Source organism: Vanellus vanellus (assembly GCF_965231255.1).
Source record: "Vanellus vanellus genome assembly, chromosome: Z".
In the NCBI taxonomy this organism is placed as follows: domain Eukaryota; kingdom Metazoa; phylum Chordata; class Aves; order Charadriiformes; family Charadriidae; genus Vanellus; species Vanellus vanellus.
Window position 1 is genome coordinate 85,122,142 of NC_138908.1, and position 12,287 is coordinate 85,134,428.

The window sequence follows — 12,287 nt, forward strand, 5'->3', positions numbered from 1 at the left end:
GCCCCCCCGCCTCATCCTCCGAAGCGCTCCCCCCGGGCTGCGCACACGGTTTCCCGGCGAGGGGAGGCCGAGTGAGGGGACGGAGCCGTTGAAAGTGGGATGCACTTTGGCTTTTTCTGCCTTTTTTCGCAGCCCCCCCTCCTCCCCGGTCTGAGCCCGCTCACTTCCAAGAAACTGAACGTGCTCCATATAAAAGCCGCGTCTTTTCGGGAAACGGTATTTTTAACGGATCTGTCCGAAATTATGAGGCAGGGGGAGAGGAGCAAGAAAAAATAAAGTTGGTTTCTCGCCACAGCCGTGTCCTCACGGGCGCGAATAGCTGCTGCCACCCGCGCTCCGCTTCCCAAATACCTGCGCTGGGGCGGTTCACCAAAACCACTTTCAGAAGGACCCGGACCCAGGTTCTCGCTCCCACAAAGAGTAGCACGGCGCGAATATGATTGTTTGGGGTTTTTTTTTGTTTGTTTGTTTGTTTGGTTGGTTTTTTTCTAATCGCTTTATGCGCCCAATTAAGGAAAAAGAGAAAAAAAAACAACTAGCAAATAAGCTACAGCACGGTAGCCGCGTCTGCCTCCCCTCCCCTTTTTTTTTTCCGAAAGGAGGTGAATACAGTACAGTAAAAAATGTAGATTTTTTTTTTTTTTCCACGCTCTACCCCCGAAAAGCACCGGTAACTTCGTGGGTCCCCACCACCGCTCCGGGCGGCGTGGGGTGAGGACGGGGCGCCCCCGCCCCCCTCCCGGCAGGAGGGAGCGGGGAGGCCGAACCCGCTCAACTCCGGTCCTTTCCAGCGGGGAAAACTGGGGAACCGGCTAAAAAACGGGGAAAGGAAAAAGAAAAACTCCCTTCTAGCTAAAACGGGGAGGACATCTGGACCGTCGGGTGTTTCCTAATGCCTCTCTGATTTACGTCTTTTCTTACAAAAATGCTTCCATCTCTCTTTTTCTCTCAATGCACATGACCACGTTTAGCTACGAAAACTTGGCGTTTGGGGTTTTTTTTCTTCTTCCCTCCCCCTCTTTTTTTTTTTTTTTTTTTAAATTGTTATTATTTCTTCCCAGGGCATCACAGATTCAGACGAAAATCTCTGCGCCGACCTTTCCCAGGACATCCACGCGAAAGCGCACCGACTATCTCTGCATTTCCCCCCCCCCCGGGTAGCGAAACGGCGGAGCCCCCCGGGATCGCTCGAGTCATCGCTAACTTTGAAAAATAACAACAACAACAACAACAAAAAATCATACCTCTCCTTATTACTTCTGTCACTTCTTATTAAACCCTGCCGCCACTGTCACACGGAGGCTTCCCTCTTTCCCCCTCCCTCCTACTTTTTCCCGAGCTTCTCTTGCACGGAGCCTGCTGCTTTCGTGTGAGCAATAGCTATAAGCCTCACATCGGTGACATTTTAATCAATGCTTCGTAGCCAGACTGACATGAATTTTACACTTCAAAACTCTCCTCCGCCAGCTAATTGATTCAAATTGTTTTATTGGTTAAACCCGTGTCACACATTGTATGATCTATTACCACGCCACGGAGAAAATCTCCCCTCCTGTCTTCGCTCCCTGGTCGGCACCAGGAGGGACGGGGGAGGTTTTTTAGGGAGAAGCCGCCAGCTTTTGCGGGGGCTCGGTGCCTGCATCCCCGAGGCGGCCGCCGGGGCCACCCGGTGGCTTTTCCCCGACGGTTCCCGGGAGAACCGGGGATGGACAACCTCGCCCCAGGCTCTGAGCCCGGCATTGGAAGAGGAGGAAAAGCGGTTACGAAGAGGCGAAAAGGATGAGAGGGTTTTGCAAGGTGCCTTCAACGAAGCTCCCCCCTTTCCCCGAGCCCCGTCCTCGCAGCCCGTGGGAGGCTGAAAACGCAGGCTCGGTCCGGGGTAAGTCGTTAGCCGGCGCCTGCGTTTTATTTCGTGATGAATAAACGAAAAGCAAACCTAAACTTTTTTGTTCACCTGCTCGGTGCTATTGACCCTCCTCAATTCCGTTAGAAAAATTAAAGGGGCTTCCTCGATTTGCTCTATAGGGAAAGCTGAAACCCACGGGGACTGGGTGCACTAGTCCCCACGGAAGGGAGAGGGGTGCAAGACCCTGCGTGTCACACGAGCACTGCCCGCAGCCGCACCACGGGGCCCTGTCTCGGTGCATCTCTCCGAAGTGGGAACAGAGGCTGACCCCCACCAGCACCTTAGAGAAGCGGGGCGAGAATATACCGTTGTCTACTTCTTTTTTCCCACTTGAGTCTGTTGGCAAAGCTCGTGGGGTGGCACGATCGTGAGGGGGTGAGCAGAGCTTGCGGGAGAAAGGTGGGTCCACCCAGGGGCCGGGCGGCTCCCGCAGGTGTCCCCCAAGCGGGCGCAGCCCGCGGGGCTGCTCCGGCTGCAGCCGACCCCATCCCCGGCCCCGCGGCCGCCTGGAGCCCAGCCTGGACGGGGTTAGGGGGGGTGGTCCCGACTTGAGCTGGGGTGTCTACACCTCCCCCCGCCCGAATAGCTGCAGACATAGGCTCCTGTCCTGCTGCCGCCTCCAATTTCTCCCGTTGATTTCGTTATTTACTGTTGCCGTTTGCAACGGCTGGGTTGGAGTCACCTCCTAAGAGAAGAGAGGGGAAACCAGACAAACTTATCCCAGAAGGGATAAACACGAGCCCTGGCTCCTTTTCCCCTCTTCCCTTCTCTATCGCGATTCTGCCTTGGAGCAGCTGAGCGGGAGGCGACAGCAGCAGATCCTCTCGCTGCAGATTCCTTCTTGCAAAAACGAGCAGCTGAGAAAAGCGGCCAAGTTTAAACCACCCCAAAGCACCCTCACAGCCTTTATTTACTTCCACAGCGCTTAAATATTGTAGCAGAGAGGCCACGAGGAGTAAGATAACCTCGGTGCGTTTAAAAAACCACAAAGAAAACCACCCCCAACGCAGATCCATTCCCTCCTCCCACCCCTCCACATCCCATTGAAACTTGCAGCCATGTAAGTCGCAGACACACAAGGTATCATTATAAAACCGCTTCTCCTAGCAAAATTCAGACAGCAAAGGAGTGTTTTAAAATACTTTTGGGTAGATTTCGCTTACGCTGTTTCATCTAGAGCGAAGCTCTTTTCTAAGTTTGGTTTTTTTTTTTTTTTTTTAATCGCGTTTTATTATATTAAGCAGAGAGGGCATTTGGAATAGAGGTGGTCCCATCTGGAAAACCACGGAGCTCATTTAGATCACATCACTTCGGGCTTTTGTCTCTGCTCTTGAATAACCCAGCTAGACACAACAAAAGGGCAGGGATCTACGTAGAGTTTTCAGTGGCAAGACGACGCCTCGGAAAGATGCATCTATAATCATAATAACGGGAGGGGAAAAGACTCAACGCGATCTTTTCCTGGCTCTCTAAGGCACCGGGAGAGTTTAGGGATGGGGCATTTCTGAGTAGTCTGACATCCCTCCGGTAGCTGAAAACCAGCACGGCGGCTCAAGGGTAGGAACCGTGAACGGCATCTTTTGTCTGAGGGAGCTCTCGTAACTTCCCAATTTAATTTACTCTGAGCGATCTAAAACCGAGGCGGTCCTCCCCGAAGGTACATGCAGACCTTATCCAGGAGACGCGGATAACCCCGCCAGCCCCCCCTTCCCCGGCATCATCCTCCCGAATAGAAACGGCACCAAAAAAAAAAAAAAAAAAAAAAAAAAAAAAAAGAGTGATTTGCAATTTTATTTCATCATACGGGAAGCGACTGGCAGCCCGGGAGGAGATGGGTGCTCCATATCCCGTTCCATATCACTTAAAAACACGAGTGGGTTTATCTCTGTCCTGCCTGGGGATGGGGTGGCAGGGAGGAAAAGAGCTGCAAGTTTAGATGTGGGTGAATTAACCCTGCCGGGGAGGGGGGGAATGGCGGGATAGGAGAAAAAAAGAAAAATCCCAAACGGAAAACACCTCAGCTATTGATTTTTTTTTTAAATTATTATTATTATTCTTTCAAACGCATAAATTAAAGCGCCCTGAATATCTTTCCGCAGAAACGTGCCTGCTTCGAAGTACTTAAACGAGCAAACTTCCACGGCAGAGAAATAAGGTCCCGACCGGGCTGTGGTGGGGACCAGCGAGCCCAAACTTCCCAGGGAAACGTGACGCCATCGGGCGAAGGCTCATCACGTCAGTAAATAATTGAATTTTGCATCTTTCGGAACCCAGTAACCTTGGGTGTCTTAGAAAGCAGATTGTACAAACAGGCAATTAAGATGAGCACCGAGACTTTCAGAGGAGATATAATGAACCAGCTTTAATTACTATCTTGAAATTAAAAATGTAATATACAGATTTAAATTTATTTTCACCTAAATTATGTATAAAATTATATGGCTCTTTTTTTTCCCCCAGACTAAGAAACGAATTGCCACCAAGCTTGCCACTAAAAAGTCTGAAGTACTTTCCAAACCCTGTTCCCCAACACACAGTAATAATGATACATTTATCATTACTGATGACCACCCACTGGTTTATTATTGCTTTGCTGCAACTATTACAATCAAGAGATTTCTTTATTTACTGTTAACATTCACTTAAAGCTGAATGTTAATGACTCTTCTGAATTCACCAAAGAGTTTTCCGTTATATTTCAGGAGTAGTTACGGTTTGGGTTTCAGAAATGGCATAAAAGAAGGAGATATGCTGGGTGGTGGTTTGCTCCTGGGTTTGTTTTTTTTTTTTTCCCCCCCCCTTCTTCTTAAAAGGCTATTTGAGAGGATTTATCTAAGTCGGATTTTCAACAAAGAGTTGCAAAAGCCTTGGCGTAATGCACGTACTTGGCTGTAGCTAATTATGCGAGTATTTTATTACAGGAGATTCATTCATTATTGATAAATGTTTGCAGTAACTTCCTGCAATGTAGAGTTGTATTTTATGAGGAATAAACAACCTATGGGGATTGGGATTGTTTGCCTTTTACGCTCCTCCACTCTTTGACAGGTCACATCACCCACTTAGGGCTCGGGCTCGTCACCTTCTCCCTCTCTACAAACAAATACAACTTCTTTCCCCTTCTGTTGTCCGGAAAGCGGACCGCCTCTCCTCCCTCGCCATGATTTCAGGATTGTGTTAAAAAGTGACCTGCCGGGGAGGATATAGGCGGATTTATGCATAGCCAGCTCGATATAGGCGTATCTAAAGGGTTATATAGACCGCTATGAGCTCCTGCTGCGGGGCAGCCCATGGGCAAGAGCTGCGCAACAAGCAGGCAGCCCGTCGAGGAAGGGCTTGTGGTGGGGAGAAGGCTTTCCCGAGGGCTTCAGCTCTCGGAACCCAAAGCTCTGGGGGTATAGCCGATTAAAAAAAAAAAAAATTAATAAATCTACCGTTTCCTCCCAGCTGTTAAACCTGGGAGACACTGACAAAGCGGAGGAGACTGGTGACCGCCTTTTATCTCACTTCTCCCCCCAAAATCAGCCTCTTCCCGGAGGAGGAGGGTGGGAGAGGCCGAGCTGCCCGGAGGAGGGAGGCAGCGCTGCCCACCTCTCCACCCCCCTCCTCGGGCAGGACGCGCAGCGCTGCGCGGGCGCGGTGGTGAGCGGAAAACTCCGCAACGCGCCCCCCCACCCCCCCATCCGCAGGGGGCCGGGAGGTCCCCCGCTTTGGCCTCGGGGACCAGCCAGCCCTGCTCCTCCCGCCCGATGTCCAAACCCAGCCCCAAGTTCATTATTTCGAAGGGAAATTAATAAAAATATACGTATATCTGTAGAAGCAACGGGGAGGAGGAGACGCGCAGCCCCAAACCATCGCCCCTTCCCTCCGCTTCAGCCCAAACTTGCGGGGGACAATCCCAGCCAGACCCGACCCGGTGCCGGACAGCCTCCTGCCCCCCTCCCCTTCCCGCCACGAGCACGACCCTGCCACCTATCGCGACAGCACACGACATCGCTATTTACTCCGAGAGGGAGAGGAATACCCCCAAATCAGGAGGTTCACTCCCTCGCCGGGGCTCCATCCCTCCCCAGCTTGCCCCCCAGCCCCACGGCTTACCTGACGGTCCGAGCTCTCTAGGCTCCCCCGCGGGGTGGTGCGGCAGAGGGTGGCCGGCGCCGGGCCGCGCTCCGCGGTAGCTCCGCTGCGCGTAAGTTTGGCTCCCGCTTCTGCCGCGGAGGCTGTGCCGCGGGTGGGTCGGGTCTCGGACGCCTTCTAGCAGCCAGGCAAGCGCCCTGCAAGCGGTGCGGGGAAGCCGCCCCCTTCCCCGGCCCCCTCCCCTCGCCGGGAGAGAAGGGGGGGGAACCGCAGCACCCCCCGCCCCGCCACTACCCCCGGGGCAGATCCGCCCCGACGGCTGCGGAGGATGGGAGGGGGGTGGGTACCCCGCACCCCCCCTGCTTAGAGGGGGACGAGAGGGACCTTCTTGGGGAGGGGGTGGGCTCTGCTTCGCCAAACTCGCCCCCACCTCAAATTTCCCCTATCCTACCCCAAATTTTCCTATGCCTCTTCCCCGCTTTTCGCGCAAAAAGGGATCCAAGGCGAGCGCCCCCAGACCGTGACCGCTTTGCGGGAGGGGTCCCCCCCCACTTAGCACAAGTCCCTGCGGGAGAGAAGGAGATGGGGGGCGCCCCCCCCATTCTTCCCCCACCCCTCCTGCAGAGCCCCCGTCCCCAGCAAAGCGCTTCCCGCGGATCACTCGACGTACGGAACAAGGCGGCTGCTTAAAAACACAAAGCCGGAGCCCTAATGAGTTCAATTACAATGTGGTAAACACATTGCCTCTACGCTTTAATTAAGCCGGCTGTCCAATTTTAACTCATTAGTAATTCATTAAGAGAACAGCCTTTAGCTGGCTGCAAGGAGAGGAGCACCGCAGCCTGTGCAGTTAGGCTGCGCGCATACCCCAAGGAATCGGGGGGCAGGAGAGTGTCACCCCCCCCGACCCCCGCAAAAGGGGGTCCTGGTCCCCAAACGGGGATCACCTGTTGTCACCTCTGGGACACCCCACCCCCGCCGGGGAAGGGGACCCGAGGGAGCTGGCACGAAGAGGAGGAGAGGTGTTCTGGGAGTATTCGGGACCCTCCGACCCTGTTCTCCAGGGAGAAGCCGGACAAATTTACGGGCTGCTGGGGGATGCTCTAGGGACCACGGAGCCTCCGCACCCCGTCTTCTTAAGAAAAAAATAAAATAAAATAATAAATAAATAAATAAGGAAAAAGCGTTTGAAACGTATCTGGGCCAAGAAACAGGTCAAATTTGCCTCAGCAGCAAATTTGGTTTGATGCGTGAAACCGGGGGTCTGCAGGGCCAGAATCTGCCCCGGGGAGCGGGAGGGGTGCCTGGGGACCGGAGCGATGGGGAGGTGCCGGGGGGGATCCCCCCTGCCCCCCAAAACCACCCGTGCCCAAACTCTCCCTGCCGAGCTGAGGCGCGCCCCGCTCCGCGGCTCCCTGCGCATCTCTCCGCGCCTTTGCGCGGCGATTTGGCTGCTGCTCCGCAGGTCGCCGCAGCAAAACGGTTTGGGCGGGGGGAGGACGACCCGGACGACCCGCGGTGTCCCGGGTGGTGACCGTCGACCTGTCCCCGAGCCCGGGGTTGACAGCGGCAGAACAGGGATTTAAGGTTTCTCGCTGCAGCGACCACCCCATTAAGGATTAAAGCGTTTTTACTCCAAATCGCGGTGCCTGGAGGATGGCTTTGAGGGGGTCCGAGCTGGACACACCCCCAGCCCTTCCCCAAATTTCATCCCACTAGCATTGCTACGTTTTATTATTTACATTATGAGCATAATTACCATTTTGTCACAGCTCCAACATGCTGGAGGTTGCATTTATTGTTTTAAACCCATTGAAAGTGTTCCTTTTTTTTAAATTTTTTTTTTTAAGCTATATTTGACATTTAAAATCCGAATATACAAAAAGGATTTAGCAAACAGGAGCCAGTTCAGTCCTACCCCCCTTGGCTAGCGCTGGGTGCTCCAGAGAAAGGCACACAAAACTGGCAAAAGCCTTTCAGAAATAACTTTGGGTGGGTTTTATTCTTGACAACAGCAGTGTTTGGACGATCCCAGGCAGATTTGGAAGCCCTGATTTTCTTGCCTTCCTATTTGGCTGGGCTCTTTCCAGTGTCCTTGCAGTGTCCCCAGCCTGGCAGGGGGACACCCTGGCAGAGGACACCACCTTCTGCTGTCCCCCCACCCAGGCTTAGCCCCAACACGCTGGAAGGCAGCAGGGGTATGACCTCCAAGCTACCACGCAGTAAAAAGGGGGGCTTCAAACTCCAGGTCTGAGTTATAAACAACTAAATCCCTTCTGAAGAAGCCTTTAGGCAGACATCTCAAGAAGAAACCCTTAATAAGAGTCTCCTTCTTTGGGGAGTAGGTTTTGAGCAGTTATCTCTTTAAAGCAGTTTTTCTTTTCTCGAATAGCAGACCCTTCTCTACTGTAGTCTTGATTTTCATTTGGCTCCAGGCTTGCAAAATCGGATTGTCTGGAATTAGAAGATTTGGATATTTTTCCTCTTGATGCCAAAGGAATTTTTTTTCCCCAAAAAAAGAATATCATAAATGCAGGATCAGGCCCTGAGGGAAGGCAAGTCTGTAGGCTCCCTTCTCGGGGCTCAAAAGCAGTGGTATTTAACCTGTTGCTGTGTTGTCATTGTCACCTCATTTTTATTACCAGATCTTTAAACAAATTGCCCCCAAAGCAAAAAGAATACTGCCTATCTGTTTTCAGAAACACCCCCCGTTCCTTTGTCTTCACTAGCAAAGCACTGGCTTCTGGACACACAGGGGACAATCTCTCTCCAGAGCCTCCTGGTATAAATCTAAAAATCATCTTGAAGCCAGTGGGCTACAATTCATTTTATTACCCCAGTGTTAGTCTAGAATAGGTACATAAAAACTGTTAGGACAATTAATCTGAATTAATTTCCAAAGTGAATTAAATTAAATTGAATGAAGACCACCTGAATTCTGAATAAGAACAACCTTCACAGGGGTTTCACGCAGTTTAATTAATCCACTTTTAAATTCTCACCTTCAGCTAATTTGGGTTATTTTCCTGAGTGTCCCCACGTAGGCAAAATCTTAGAGGTAAATGTGGCTCAGGGGAATTCTTCTGGATTTACCCAGATGTAATTTAGAACAGAAATGTATCCTCTAATACTCTTTGACCACGGCACAGAAACGATGCAGAAAGAAAGGATATATACGTTGTGCTGCTGCACGAAGCTCAACTTTATAAAGGAAACCTTTTCCAATAATTTACCTGGATGTTTTACTCTTTCTTCTCACCCTGCACCTCCGTGTGTTTAAATACACGTACGCGTGTATGTAGACTCACAGATGCGCGCGCTATGGATGTACACTCTATATGCCTTTGCTCTATTTGTTTAATCCATTAAATGCTCGCTGCCGTGCACCTGCGACTCCCGTTGAAGTTCCAGTGAAACTGGGAGCTAAAGAAGCAGCGGGATCATCTGGCTGGGAGGCAGGTTAACGCTGCACCTTCAAAGCTGAAATAGGATGACAAATCCGGAATTCCCGGTCACTCAGGGCCCAGCAATCTAGGACAAATTTACAAAGGCAAGGCTGCCGTGCGACAGATGAAGCCCCTTCTCCTGGCTGAGGAAATTTCACTGGTTTTATAAAGGTTGTAGGTGTGATTTTCAAGTGATGTTGCAATATTATCTCAATACTGGTCCTCTCCTTTTAATGGTACCTGGTGAATTAAGGAGGGGGACTGGAGCAGCGATGGAAAGGTTTCAGTTCTCTCCTCCTAAAAAGCCATTTCAAGCTGCTTAATTTCTATTTCAGCATGCAAGGTAACTACACCAGGCACCTGGTCTTTTAAAGATAGAGGGAATGCTTTTTTCCTTCAGCAATCAGTGGTTGTAGGACTCATGGGTTAAAGATCCCTTTTCTTAACCAATATCATGAGTGGCTTTTGGGACTTCTGAGGTCAGACGTGCTAGGTCAGATCAGCCTGCTCCAAGCAGGTATTTGTGCTAGAAATCCCAAGCTATCATGCCAGGAGCCAACAGACTAAGCAAATGCAAAAAAATGTGGGCACTGGATCATGTTATGGCGAAGGAATCTGCTGATTTTTCAACCCTGGAGTTCTCTGTGTTGGTCTGAAATAACAGAATCACTGAAATAACAGAATCACTGAAATAATTCCTCAAATAACCATATTTGTGGGGTAAAGTATAGTGGTATGATCATGCCAGAGGACACCCAGAATCCTGGAATTTTACTCTTTAGTTCAATGAATTACTGCCTGTCCTTGTAGAGAGCCATTTATAGACCAACATTTTAAAGATAAGCTCTCAAATAAGAATGCCCTGTGAGTAATCTGGTTTGCTGCCCATCTGTCCAGACCGGGGGTTTCTGAAAATCAATCTACTTTGGATTGGGATCTCTCAGCCTAAGATGGAAAAATGCAACCTCTTCTTCAAGCCTCAATTTATGCACCTGGATGTGCATATGTGTGTGTGAATGTGTTTAGGGAGTATCATTCATCTACCAGCATCTCAGAGAGATTTTATAAAATGTAGTTGAGTTAAAAACTCTCTCATATCTTAGCTTTCACTCTTACTTCTTCATAGCGTGGTTGGAAACAATAATAAAAAAGGATCAATCATAGCTAAAACCATCATTGAAAAGCCGCATAAAATGAAAGATTCCCAGGAACTTGGAAAACATGTAGTAACTCCATGATTTGATTCAGCCATTTCCAGACTCAGCGGGACAGTGGACCTCTGCCAGTCTTTCCTCCTTGTCATCCAAATTTTAAATAAATGCATGGCAAAGATGCTGTGAGAGAGGTGCTAATTATTAGCCTGTGGACAACTTTGGACTGGCTCTCATGGTGCTGTGGTCCCAGTGGTCTGCAGGAGCCAAGGGGGAGATACTGGATTAATTAATACAGAGCCTGGTCCGACACTCATTTAAATGAATGGGACTTCTTATTTCTAAAAGCCATTCTGGGGAATATTATAGATTGGTTTGAAAATGTATTCCATCTACCTGTCTGTCCATTCATCCATCCATCCATCCATCTGTCCATGCATGCATGCATGCATGCATCCATCCACCCATTCTTTTCAGTGGAGAAATTATCACCATGCTCAGCATCAAGGGCAGTTCACTAACAGGTCCCAGGGTGGTTTGGAGGCCACATGTCTCCAGCAGGCAACCAAGAGTCTCTGGGCCATGGGACAAGGATGGTTGCAGAACTGACTTTGCAGTGTCCCAGCTGCAGAGTGGGATGCATCACCTCATTTCAGATGTCCACACTGTCGATGCCCAACAGTGTGGTACTTCCCGGTCACAGACACACCTATAGTGTGCTGAGCACAGACCATTTCATAAAATCAGCTACTAATTAGTCAAAACCCCAGCCAAAAGCCCCTGTGACACTGAAAGTAAGTCAATAATAAGTATCTCTGGTCTCTACCATTTACTCAGCCAAAGGAATGGATCCTATGCACTTACCTCTGAGAACAATCCAATTTCAGGGTTGTGGCCATAAGTTCAATTCACCTTCTGATCCGATCCTTTCATAAATTTGGAAGCATTTAAAGGAAAATGCTCCTACCAATGTGCCTGTCAAATTTAGGCACCCAGCATCTACCCGTCAGAGGCAATCTTTATAATGGACACGGATTTTCAAAGCAGGAGGCAGCATATTTTATAGCACCTATACTACTGTTACACAGTTTACCCAACTCATCTTGAACTTTTGGTTGAAAGAGAAGAGTTTTGTCTCTTGCTAGCCTGCCCCTCTGCTCCAGGCAGTTCAGGATGAAATATATGTTTTGGTTATATATGGAACAATTTGACGTATATAATTTCAATACTGCATGTATCTGCCCTGCCCTTCGGATGACACACAGACTTCATTTAGCTCGTCCAGCCACCAATTTGCATTCAATATAATGAAAAATGGTTCTTTCAAAGCACGTGGAATAGCTAAATTCATAAGAATGAAGATTTCTTTAAAGTCATGATATTTCCACGTCCAGTTATTTCCATACAACATTTTGGTGTCACTGTTATTAATCTTACTATCCAACTTCCTGCTGTTGTTTCACTTATTATTAGTATCAGTGTTAGAGGTACCATCCTGCCACATCCACCCAACATCACTCTCAGGCAGGTCCTGTTTCTGGTCCCTCAGGAACCAGTGTGCGCCTTTGAGCTCTTTCACTGTGAGATGCCTATATTTACCTCTTCCTATATTCTCAAATATTATTTTTTTCCCCATGGTGGACACTCTTGAGGAGCCTGGGGTGAGAGGAATTTTTGCTCATGATAATTCAGACACAGTGCTCTCAC

The 12,287-nt window shown here is 49.6% G+C and overlaps 1 protein-coding gene across 1 annotated transcript in view; it reads right to left on the reverse strand.

Annotated features, from left to right (window-relative positions):
* HDHD2 (haloacid dehalogenase like hydrolase domain containing 2) overlaps positions 1-12,287 on the reverse strand; it is a 105,430-nt gene that overhangs the window by 69,088 nt on the left and 24,055 nt on the right. The gene's annotated exons all lie outside the window — the stretch shown is intronic.